At 37.2% G+C, this 12,111-nt stretch overlaps 1 long non-coding RNA gene across 1 annotated transcript; it reads right to left on the minus strand.

Moving 5' to 3' along the window:
- Window positions 1-588: 588 nt before the first annotated feature.
- Window positions 589-6,458, minus strand: LOC139733408 (uncharacterized). Its single transcript, XR_011711085.1, has 3 exons — window positions 6,165-6,458; window positions 4,694-4,838; window positions 589-1,804 (listed from the first exon to the last, which is right to left on the minus strand). It is a non-coding gene; the product is annotated as an uncharacterized lncRNA (long non-coding RNA).
- Between the last annotated feature and the right edge of the window lie 5,653 nt (window positions 6,459-12,111).

The raw sequence follows: 12,111 nt of genomic DNA on the forward strand, positions 1-12,111 counted from the left end.
TGCGTCTTTTAAGGAGTCTTCCTAATAACACATGTGCTGTTTTTGCACTCTTCTGGCATTCTTTCGCTTGTCTTTTCTGGCCTCTAACTTCGTCTTCTGCTACCTTCCTACGTTTCCTTTCATTTTCTAGTTCATGTTCCATTTGTCTTTTAACTCCACCGAGATTTAATTTATATATGGTGCTTTTCAACTTGTCCAAAAATTGTTGACCTTGCCTGCCACCAGCACTCAAAGCCTTTGATGCAGGTCGCATAATATATCGTATTTTGTCATCGAGACGTTTAACAATGCCAGCATCTGCATATTTTGCATCAATGCTGTTCAAATGAAATATTTTCTTTAGTACAGATTCACTCTGTTTGAGTCCAGGTCCCATATCACTTTCGCGTACTAGCTGGTACAAAGTAAAGCAATTGATGTAAATTACCCACGATTCTGAATTTGTTCCAGAAGGTGCACCAAATACTGCAGGTAGAAAACTTACACTAAATACTAAGTATAGTGCCAAAGAGGAAAAAATTAGCTTCACAGTCAACAGTTTCATTTTTTTATTATTTTTTTTTTTTTTTTGGGGGGGGGGGGGGGTTTAAACAGTAATTTTTAGCACAATAGTCATAATTCAATACAAAGTAAAGTCAGCTGGAAACTTAGGTTTTTAGATTGAAGCTTACACAATTCAGGCAGTGTAATTCTCACTGTAAGTACTGTGTGTCCAAAGTTGAATCGACCAAAATGAGTCAGCGATGAACACAATCAAAAATCTAAATCAGTTGGAAGATTTCAAAACTTCCACCCAGTTCAAACACCAGTGTAAGTTACATCATTGTACACACACAGTTTGAACTCAGATACACGCATATCTGGAAAAGTTTCAATTAAATATGAATTTGAAAGTTTGATGAGCTAAACAACCATATGAATCGGTCCGAATGTGTACTTGAATTACTTGAAAGTCACAGTTTGAACTCAGATATATCTGGCAAAGTTTCAATTAAATATGAATTTGAAAGCCTAATGAGCTACACAACCATATGAATTTGTCCGAATGTGTACATGAATTACTTGGAAGTTACAGATGAGATAACAAGCCCATGCTTTATAAGGTGACCCCTACTTTGCCTAGTTCAAACTTGTTTCCTCGATCTTTCACGAAACGAAAAACAAGAAGATGTCCACGATGGAGTAGTTTTTTGTCAAGTTGTTTTGTTTCCACATTTACAACATATTGTTCCAGGCACCTTCTTTCATGTATCCATATCTGTATAGTGCTCTCCACAACATAAGCAAAGTCTCCTGCTGCATTGACTATGCGAAAAAACCAATCAGTCCCTAGAAATGTGGCAACGGATGCCCAATCAGCTGTGAAGATGTCTTTCCTTTTCAAACGGACTGGATGACCATTTATGACCTCCACAAACCTATTGAATGTTTCTACTTGTATGGGAATATGCAGAGTAACTTCGGTGTCCTGAACACGGGAAATATTGAGGTTTTCTTTCACCTTGACAAGCAAATCCTTTTTCACAAGTTCCAGAGCATCTGATTTTTCCTCATTCACATCTACAACTTCACTTTTAAGTCTCCATTCATTGTACTTATCTTCCCATCCGACATAATGGACTAAAACTTCATCACCTTTATCAGATATTCTTTCATCGAGGACTTCCAAGCGGAATAGCGTAGCTGTGGACCATTTGTCTTTCTTTTCGTGAAGACGTTCATTTAAGTTCACACTGACATCTTCAAAGCCATGGTCGTGAATTGAAGCATAATCCACACGCCTCTTCTTTCTCAGATCCATAACCTGAAAGAAATATTTACAAAAAGAACACAATTTTTGGCTCTGTGCATGGTCCCTAGTACATTTTATGAAGACCGAGGTGAAGTGGAACAGGAGGTGAAGTGGGACGGCTTAGTGCAAAAAGCGCGGCGCGTTAAATGGCCCGTCAATCAGCGCGTTAAACGGCGCGTTGCAAAAAGCTCAATTTTTTTCCGAACAATTGGTATTTGCGCTGTTGGTATTCATACAATGACATGCACTACGTGTTACAAAAAAAAAAACATTTCCCACTTTTGATCCTTAATAGTTCGAAAACTAAATCAGATAACACTGTCATGGATTTAGCTGAATAGTGTACAATAATTTAGTTGGAGTCGATTTGAATATGAAAGAATAGGTTTCATTAAATCCATGATTAATTTTAAAGTTAGGGTCCAGATTTTGGTCAGAGTGTGTGCTTACAATGACCCTGAACAATGGACATGAATACCACTTTTTCAGAGCTCTGCCGACTAGGCTTCTTGTCTCTTGCTCCAGGGCACATAAATACTTTATTATCAATTCATGTGGCTTGCCCTGGGCTCTGCTAGTCTGAATTCATGGTATCGAAAAAAAACTATAAATTTGTCAGATTACTAGTAAACAATTGTGTTAAAAAAACTTTAGATTTTAAGCTTATACCAAATTTAGTGATAGCCTCATTGAGACAAATTTTGAAAATGATTGTCAGCTGGAATGAAACGTGTGGTATGCAAGCACATGGAAACAGGGCTTACTTTTTTGTGCGTGCATTTTACCCTTTGCCATGAATTCAGGTTAGCAGTGTCTAGGGCAATCCAACATAAATCATTAATAAAGCATTCATGTGCTTGTGAGCAAGAGACCAGAAGCTTAGTCGGCAGAGCTCTGAAAAAGGTCATGAAGGTGGTATCCATGTCCATTGTTCGAGGTCATTGTAAGCACACACTCAGATACACAACATTGCTTTCTGTGTAATTAAAGATCAAGTTTTCTACCGAGAATTAGAATTTGACCAAAATCTGGAATATAACTTTAAAATCAATCATGGATTTATTGAAACCTATTTATGCTTTCGTATTCAAATCACCTCCAACTAAATTGTACACTATTAAGCTATTTCTCATATCCACGACAGTGTCATCTGATATATAGTTTCCGAACTATTAAGGATCAAAAGTAAGAAATGTTTTTTCTAACAAGTAGTACATGTCATTGTATACATACATTTAATAGCACAGCCATAGACATGACATCGTCTAAGTTACCGACCCAAAGTTAAACGAAATTCGTGGTGAGTAGCTTTTAATACTTGTTTTGCATATCTTATTTCCTTGTGAAAACCGCAAAACTAATTCAATAGAATGTCCTAATCAATTTATTCGGCGTTGATTGATTCTAATCGTCTAGTTTTAAATAGGGTTGGCCGCTCATTTCCCTATTAATTACAGACGTCCTTATAAAATAAGAGGCCAGTGAATTTCCGACAGATTTTCATTCGGTCTATCCTACTGGCAAATCAGTTGACCGATTAGCCAGCAAACATAAAATACCATATGTGGGACTGCACTGGTATTTTCACCAAAACACGCGCAGAATGGCTCCTAAAACTACAGACGATTAGAATCAATCAACGCCGAATAAATTGATTAGGACAATCTACTGAATTAGTTTTGCGGTTTTCATCAAAAAAGAATAGAATTTCCAAAACAAGTAAAGTTACTCACCGCAAATTTCGTTTAACTTTGGGTCTGTAACTTTGACGGTGTCATGCTGACTTTCCGTAACGCTCCACTACCGCCCATCAGCTACAGTGTATGCAATACCTATGGCATAATTATGCTGTGCTAATGTATATGTATATGTATATGTATATGTATAATGATCGACATGTATAAATACCAACAGCGCAAATAGCAATTACTCGAAAAATAGAAAACTTTTTGCAATGCCACAAAAATCTATATTTTATTCATTTTTTACGCGCCGTTTGATGCGCCATTTCACGCGCCATTTAACGCGCCGCGCTCTTTGCACTAAGCCAGTGGGACAGCTCTATAACTCAAACACTAATAAACTGATGAACAGTCTGCTTTTGAAATATCCCTTAACAGGTGTTGCTAAGCACTCTTCATCTAGATTTAAAAACGTGTCCTTTTTTCACAGGTCTTGCTGCCTTCTTGAAATGGTAAGTAAATTTACAGATACCATACAAGGCTGTGGAGGTATTACACCTGAGTTACATAATGGTCTGGTAGATGTGTAAAAGAATTCACGAAATTTCTTAGGATAATACCTAAACCTCTGATTATGAGCTAATTTTTAGTATTTTTTACCAATGGGGTAAACTGACACACCGATTCTTATTGCACTCCCTGTCCAACTTCTCCCCACGATGTCCCACTTCTCCCAAATAAGTTTCTTACTGTCCCACTTTACCCCTGCCAGTGTCCCACTTCTCCCCAGGGTGTCCCAAGTCACCCCCTAATTCCCCAAATAACAGTTTGTAAAGTCATTGATTACATACAGAGGAAAGACGAAGGCCTAATAAAAACTACTGCACAATACACCGCAGTACCCATTGTCTTTGACGTGTAAACAGGAGCTGGCTATCCTAAATATTCTGGGAGTTACAGGGTAGAATTCATAAAATTGAAAATATGTCCCACTTCTCCCCAGTCTCCCCAACATATGCATAAATCAAAAGTGAAATGACAATAACTGCCAGTATGACTAAAACTATTATTGACTTTTTTTTTTTTTATTCCAAGCAAATTATACAGTTTAAGTCCTAGCCTGGCTATTCATAACATGAACAGAAACAAAAATATAGTGCATACTTTAAGTTTATAGCACAGTGACAGAGAAGTCAAAAAATTCATGCAGTGATTTTACCAGTTATAATTCTAGCATCTTGCTGTGCAGCAGGTCGACTGAACATTCGCTTGTACATCCTGGCTGATCAGAGTATTTCGTCTCTGGCTGAGCACCGACTGAACATCATGAGCCGCAGTAGAGGATGATGGCAGTGGAGGTCTGTCTGTGATATATAAAACAAAAGGAAATTGTTTTTGTCTATTGATGACTTTTAAAGAAAAAAAGAAAATTGTCTCAAATTCCTTTGGCTTGGGGCTAAAATCGTGTTTTTTGTTGTTGGGTTTTTTGGGGGGCCGAAGAGAAAACAGTAGATCTATAGGCTACACAGAATTTTTTCAAATTGCATTTTTAGGTAATTATTTTGCATACATGTAAATTTGCTTTGCAGCCAAATGAATTTCCTTTTATTCCCTTGAAGTGATGCAAGAAAACAAGAAAACAAACAAACAGAAAAGAAAGCCAGACCCAGAGTCTCTTTAAAACCAAAGTGAGAGAAAAAAAGGAAATGCAGTGTCAGTGCAGGCTCTTACAAGTTGAATCCTTCGATCCAAATTAACGTTAGACCCAACATTACCTTAATTTTAATCATTAGCATGGGATGGGAAGCCGGGATAAACATTTTTTTACCCCCTCCCCAGTAAATACTTTACTTACTTTACTCCAGCAATGTTACTAGGACCAGTGGCGGATCCAGGGGGGCGCAAACGGCGCGCGCCCCCCTTTAATTTTTCTGATTTTTTTTTTTTTTTTTTAGCAAAAAAAAAAAAAAATTAGAAAAATGGCAGATGACGGAAAGAAAATGTGTTGCCTATCCCCCCCCCCCCCCCCCCCCCCCCCATTGAGAATGATTTTCATTCAAGATTCTCTTGCTAGTCAGTGTGCGGTGACGGGAAAAAAGTCCCCCCCCCCCCCCCCCCCCCCCCCCCCCCCACTGAGCATGATTTTGGAGATTCTGCTGATGGCAGCCGACGATGGAAAAAAGTGAGCCCCACCCCCCTTTAGTTTAGGCTTTAGAGGTTTCTACTAGAATTAGGGAATTCCTGGATCCGCCGCTGCTAGGACTAAGTCTAAGCCTGTTCATCGATCAAATGAGTAAGATTAAGAAAGATGATGAATCATTAATATAGACATACAAATGCACACACACACACACACACACACACACAGTTCAATACAATTATTTTCCTTCTGTATGCATGCAATGCACGAGTTCTGAGAGTACCCAGTAAGCGCAGCCAGCTGATCCGCGTTATTGAAACCCCTTGACTTCCCCTGAGCAAGGATGGTACGACCCGGTTCGCTGGCTGCCTGCAGATTTCAGTGTAACGACATCGTACCGAAAGAATTATGGATTTTATTCAATCATCCCTTTTAACGATTCTGTGCATGCCATCAGGCTCAACATACTTTACAATGTTCCTCAAACGTTTATTTATAAACAGGTATAACTTTGATGATATAATATTAAAGAGAAACAAGTTAAACTTACCAAAATTTGCGGCTATGCCCGAGCCAGACAGGAGGCAACACAACCGGTGGGCAACGTAACACACGTAAATCAGTGCAATTCCGGTTTCCGCGGAACTCATAGCAAACTTCCCAAAATGAGACAAAGCTCCCAATTGGTTTAATCTTTTGACGGGGGTATTATTCATCCAATGGAAATGCTTTATATATCAAACTGTTCAGAATAACCTGAAGGACTTCAATCTTTTTCCGGTGATGAAAAATAGCCCACTCCCGGCAAGAAACCGCTAGATATAGTCGGAAGAGTTCAGTAAGAAAGATCGATACCACAGAAATTTTGACCAAATTAATGAAAAGTGAGCAATAAATGACGGTGCAATGGAACAACAAAAAATCTTAATTTTTACATCATCATAAAGAAGAAAAGTTAAATTTTCTAATGCTCTTTCCGGTGGTGAACTAGGCCGATCGAATCAGAAGATATGGTTGAAGAAAGGAGGAAATTACACATTTTTACTGCTATTTACTGCAGCGCGCGGTGGGTTTAAAGAGGTTGATGCTTAAGTGTATGGGTAAAATCCATATGTCCACTCTTACTTACAAGCAGTCATAATCAATGCTGCTTTCTCTCTTTCTTTCTCTCTCTTTCCCTCTTTGTCCTCTCCTTTTTCCTTCTCTAGGTTTCTGCATTCAGCCCCTTTCTTCATCATTAACTGAAATAGCCCTACGGGTAACCACTTTGTTGTTGTTGCTGTTGTTAAATGCATAAATTTAATGTAACATGAAAAACATAATTTGAATCACACTTGAATGTAGCCAATTCTATTAGGTCACACAAAGATACTAAAGACTCAATGATGAGATATTGGTACGATGTATACCTGAACGCATGATACATTTTATTCGGAACACTTCCATGTACAAATAAGGTTCTCATAATTATTGTACAAAACATTTACATCAAGTCATAACTACAATCAATCAAACTGTAAGCATGCATCAAAATTTCATTTCATTCATTTTCTTTAAATTTAATTCCCAACAATAATGCAAGTATACTGTCCAACACATTCATTTCCGTAGTTTGTACAAAACCAAGAATGTACAAAGAAAAAATATAGGATGGCACATACATGTACATACAATTACTCAATGAAAATTTCATAATACTGTATCACAACAAAGTGGTTCAATGTAAATTACGTCTACGGCCAATTTCATTAAGGTATACTGATTGAAAAAAGAAGAAGAAGAAAATCACATAAATATACCATTTATTTGTGCAGCATAGTAATGGCATGGCAAGAAGGTGAACAATTCTACACTGTTCATAATTCACATAGTATGTACAATCTTATAATTATCAATCTACAATAGTGCAATTTCATATACATACTGTATATATAGGTATATCATTATCCAGACTATTCACAAGGTACACTGGTGGAGTTACATAGGTCCACATTCAGAATGTGTCAGTATGCACATTTTTGCAATGCTCATGGGCAATTGCATATAAATATGTATTCTGTAGCATTCACCGCACACTATTTTCAATGCAATTTGAGTCTCGTAACTTCACAATAAGTTTCGGGTTTTCATATACCTTAAAAAGAATGGACAGTATAAGAGTGCTTGTTATACAATACATCACAAAGGGTGCAACTACAGAGACAGTACAACGAATGTATGTACATTGTAGTATTCTCCCCACACCATTCACTAGTGAAATGTGCTGTAAGTTGGGGGGATTTGCATTTGCTACATACATTGAAATCCCCCCCCCCCTTCCAAAAAAAAAAGTCTCATTCTTTCAACACTATTTACAAGGTAGTCTGTGAATCACAAGACTTGTGAGAAATTCTGCATTTTATATACATGTACTTCAAATTGTACCAGTTCATTCATAACTTAAAACAGTAACTTACAGAGTAAGCTTTCTTCTCAAACTTCCAGAGTAATATGATCAAATTTTGCATTTTCTGTAACTCAATTAATGTAGACTTCTCCCGACACTTCATGAGGTAATCTGAGATTTGTAAATTTGTCAGAAGTTCTGCATTTCGTCTGCTTCAGAAATATGCATAAGTATGAATGTTTAATGGTGCAGTAACATGTACAATGGGTAGCATTCTCCACACACTTCATGAGATAATCTGACTTGTAAACCAGTGCAAAGTTCTGCATTTGCTGCTCTTCAGGTTTGTATCAGTATTCATGGTAATACACAAGCATTACAATTACATGTACAAACATAACATTCTTCCAGCACTCTATACAAGATAATCTGACCTGTTAATTGCTGAAATGGTCGGCATTTTTCAGAGTTCAGAAATGTTTTAGTAACGGTCTGCATGTTAATCTACAATGGCACAATTACATTCCATAAGCAGCATTCTCCAGAGAAAATTGAGAAGGTTTTCTGATCTGTACAGTGATAAATGTTTTAAAAATTTCACACTTCACATATGTATTAGTATGCATGTCAATTCACAAATACAGCAATTATATGATAAAATGTAGAATTCTTTTCACAGTAATCCCAGAATAAAATCTGTAAATTGCTGAGACATGCATTTTTATGCCTCCGCCACGAAGTGGTGCCGGAGGCATTATGTTTTCGGGTTGTCCGTCCGTCCGTACGTACGTCCGTACGTCTGTACGTCCGTCCGCTTTCGTTTACGCGATAACTTGAGTAATATTGACTTGAATTCTACCAAACTTGGTCCAAGTATAAAGTATGATGGGGCAATTAGTTGATTAGATTTTGGGTGAAATCCGCCAAAGGTCAAATTGTATCTGTTTACGCGATAACTCAAGACTGGATCGAGCAAATTTCACCAAACTTTGTCGGAGGATGATGTATGATGGGACAATTACTTGATTGGTTTTTTAGTGAAATCGGACTGAGGTCAAAGGTCAAAGATCAAGGTCAAATCCTGAAATTTATCTGTTTACGTGATAACTCAAAACTGGATGAAGCAGCTTTCACCAAACTTGGTCCAAGGATGATGTATGATGGGACAATTAGTTGAGTAGATTTTAGTGACATTGGCAAGAGGTCAAAGGTCAAAAGGTCAAGGTCAAATGCTAAAAATGTTGCTATTTCCCCAATATCTATGCAATGCCCTAAGGTATTTTCTTGAAACTTGGTGCAGACATGAACTACTGCATATAGATTCTCCAGAGAGAGTTTCATGTCATAAGGTCAAAGGTCAAAAGGTCGAAGGTTAGGTGAAAATGTTGTAATATCACTTTTCTCACAAATGGTTCAATGTATCTTCATAGAACTTGGTACATACACATGTACTGACTGGCAGAGATTATCTAGGGAATTTAGGGGTCGTAGGTCAATAGTCATGGGGTCAAAGGTCAAGGTCAACTCCTCAATATTTTACTGTTTCCCTCATACACTAATATATGAAATGCTTGCATTATTAGTTTTCAAACTTAATATATACATGCATTACCTAATGGAGATTCTCCAGGAAATTTCCAGCCAGAATGTCAAAGGTCAGAGGTTAAGGGTCAAAGGCCAGGTTTCCATGCGTCCCCCCCCAAAAAAAAAATCTATTTTGTACTGTAATTAACTCTTTCTTCATACCTTGGAAATTACTCAATGCATAAACTTATCAGAAAGTCTGTCAGAATTCAAGTAAAAATTCTCAATTCCCCAAATATGTGCACCTGCACTCTTCGACAATTATAGCAAACCCAGTTCAAGGAAAGTGAATATTCAAGTCATTTCTGACAAACCTGTCATATCAATATTTTGCCAGTTATGTGAAACTGTCATGGATCACACATGTGAAGACATTGTACTGTACGCCTATTGGGAGAATCATGCATTATGGCGGAGGCATCAATCGCCATAGCGAAATTTCTAGTTCATACTTCACCTGCATACTTCTATATACATTGGCAAAGGATGCAATTAAAACAGAGAAGTTGCATTTTTCAAACAGTATTCACATGGTCATCTGAACTGTAAATTGGTGACAATTTTTGATTTTTTGTGTTAAATGCATTAAATCCATGGAAATTCACAATTGCTCCAATAGCATGTTAGCATGTAGCATTTTCCTCACACTCCCCAATGTAATTTGATCTTAAGATTTTTAAGAATGTCTGCATTTTTATGCTTCACAAGTGAATTAGTATGCATGTTAAGTCACAAATGGTGCAGCAACAGGTACAAATGTAGCATTCTCCTCAACGTTTCCATGGTAATCGACCTGTAAATTGGTGAGAAATTCCGCACTTCCTTGACTTCACAAAGGTGTTAGTATGCATGTTTAGTCACAAATGGTGCAGTAACATGTAAGAATGAAGCATTCTCCTCACACTTCACAAGTTAATCTGACCTGTAAACTAATGAGAAGTTCTGCAGTGTCTAGACTTCACAAAAGTATTAGTATGCAGGTTAAGTCACAAAATGATGGTACAATTACATGTACAAACGTAGCATTCTCCTCACACATGACAAGGTAATCTGACCTGTAAATGGTGAGAAATTCTGCATTTATTTGCTTCATAGTTGTGCGTGTATTTGTATGCATGTTAAGTCACAAAATGGTGCAGTAACAGGTACAAATGTAGCATTCTCCTCACACTTTACAAGGTAATCTGACCTGCAATTGGTGAGAAATTCTGCATTTTTATGCTTCACAGTTGTATGTGTATTAGTATGCATGTTAAGTCACAAAATGGTGCAGCAACAGGTACAAATATAGCATTCTCCTCACAAGGTACTAGTAATCTGACCTGTAAATTGGTGAGAGCTTCTCAATTCTGTGTGCTTCAGATATAAATGCATTACTATACATGTTAACTCACAAATGGTGCAGTAACATGTACTGTTATATGCATGTTAATCTACAATGGTACAATTACAGTGTACAAAAAGAGCATTCTCAGGCATTCCACACCTTACAAGGTAATTTGACCTGTGAGTTGGTGATAATTCCTGCATTTTTATGCTTCACAGATGAATTAGCACAAGCATGTCAATTTCAAAAATTGTGCAATTGCATAGGTGTACATGTAGCAATTTTCCTGCACTTCAAGATGTAACCTGACCTGTAAATTGGTCAGAAGTTCAGCATTTCCTTGACTTCACAAATACAACTGTATATGAGTATGCATGTTTAGTCACAAATGGTGCAGTAACATATAAAAATGCAGCATTCTCCTCATGCTTCACAAGGTACGTAATCTGACCTGCAAATTGGTGAGAAATTCTGCATTTTGTGTGCTTCAGAAATATGCATTAGTATGCATGTTTAATCACAAATGGTGCAATACCGAGTAACATGTACAAACGTAGCATTCTCCTCAAAGTTCAGGAAGTTATCTGACCTGTCAAGTGCATGGTGAAATGTTCTGCAATGTGCAATGTCACATTTGACATAGTATATCAGTGTGCAAGTAAATCAAAATCATTGTCAAGAATGACAACAAAATTTTACCTGGAATTGAAGGTCAAATATAATAGAAAAGGCCAGGCACTGACTCTTGCTGCACATAAACCCTGTAAAAGACAAAAAACAAAACAAAACAAAACAAAACAAATGATATTAATTACTTACAATAGTGACGTCTTCTATTTTTCAATGAAAGTAAAACCGAGATTACCAAACATTACAACAGTTTAATCTATTCTCGATATGTGTTGTACCATAAATGGATTAATTTTGTTATAGCCAAATTGTTATTTTCCATTTGTAATGTTTCCCTTCTCCGAACAGGAATAGATTAAATCTTTCAAGTACATGTGATTACAATTACTCATGTGGGAGATTCTGGTAGAATTCCACCACATCTTGTTGAGCAATGACAGGGTAGTTGCCAGTGCAAAGACTTAACAAGTCTTGATATTTGCCTAAGGCAAGTTTGGGCCTTTCTCTGTACAGTTTAGTGGGCATGTCATGGTTTGGATTGCAGTGACTCTTTGATCGCAAGCACACACT

The sequence above is a fragment of the Diadema antillarum genome, unplaced genomic scaffold (assembly GCF_040938485.1).
Source record: "Diadema antillarum isolate AM-2024a unplaced genomic scaffold, OU_Dant_1.0 seq00000474_RagTag, whole genome shotgun sequence".
Lineage (NCBI taxonomy): Eukaryota > Metazoa > Echinodermata > Echinoidea > Diadematoida > Diadematidae > Diadema > Diadema antillarum.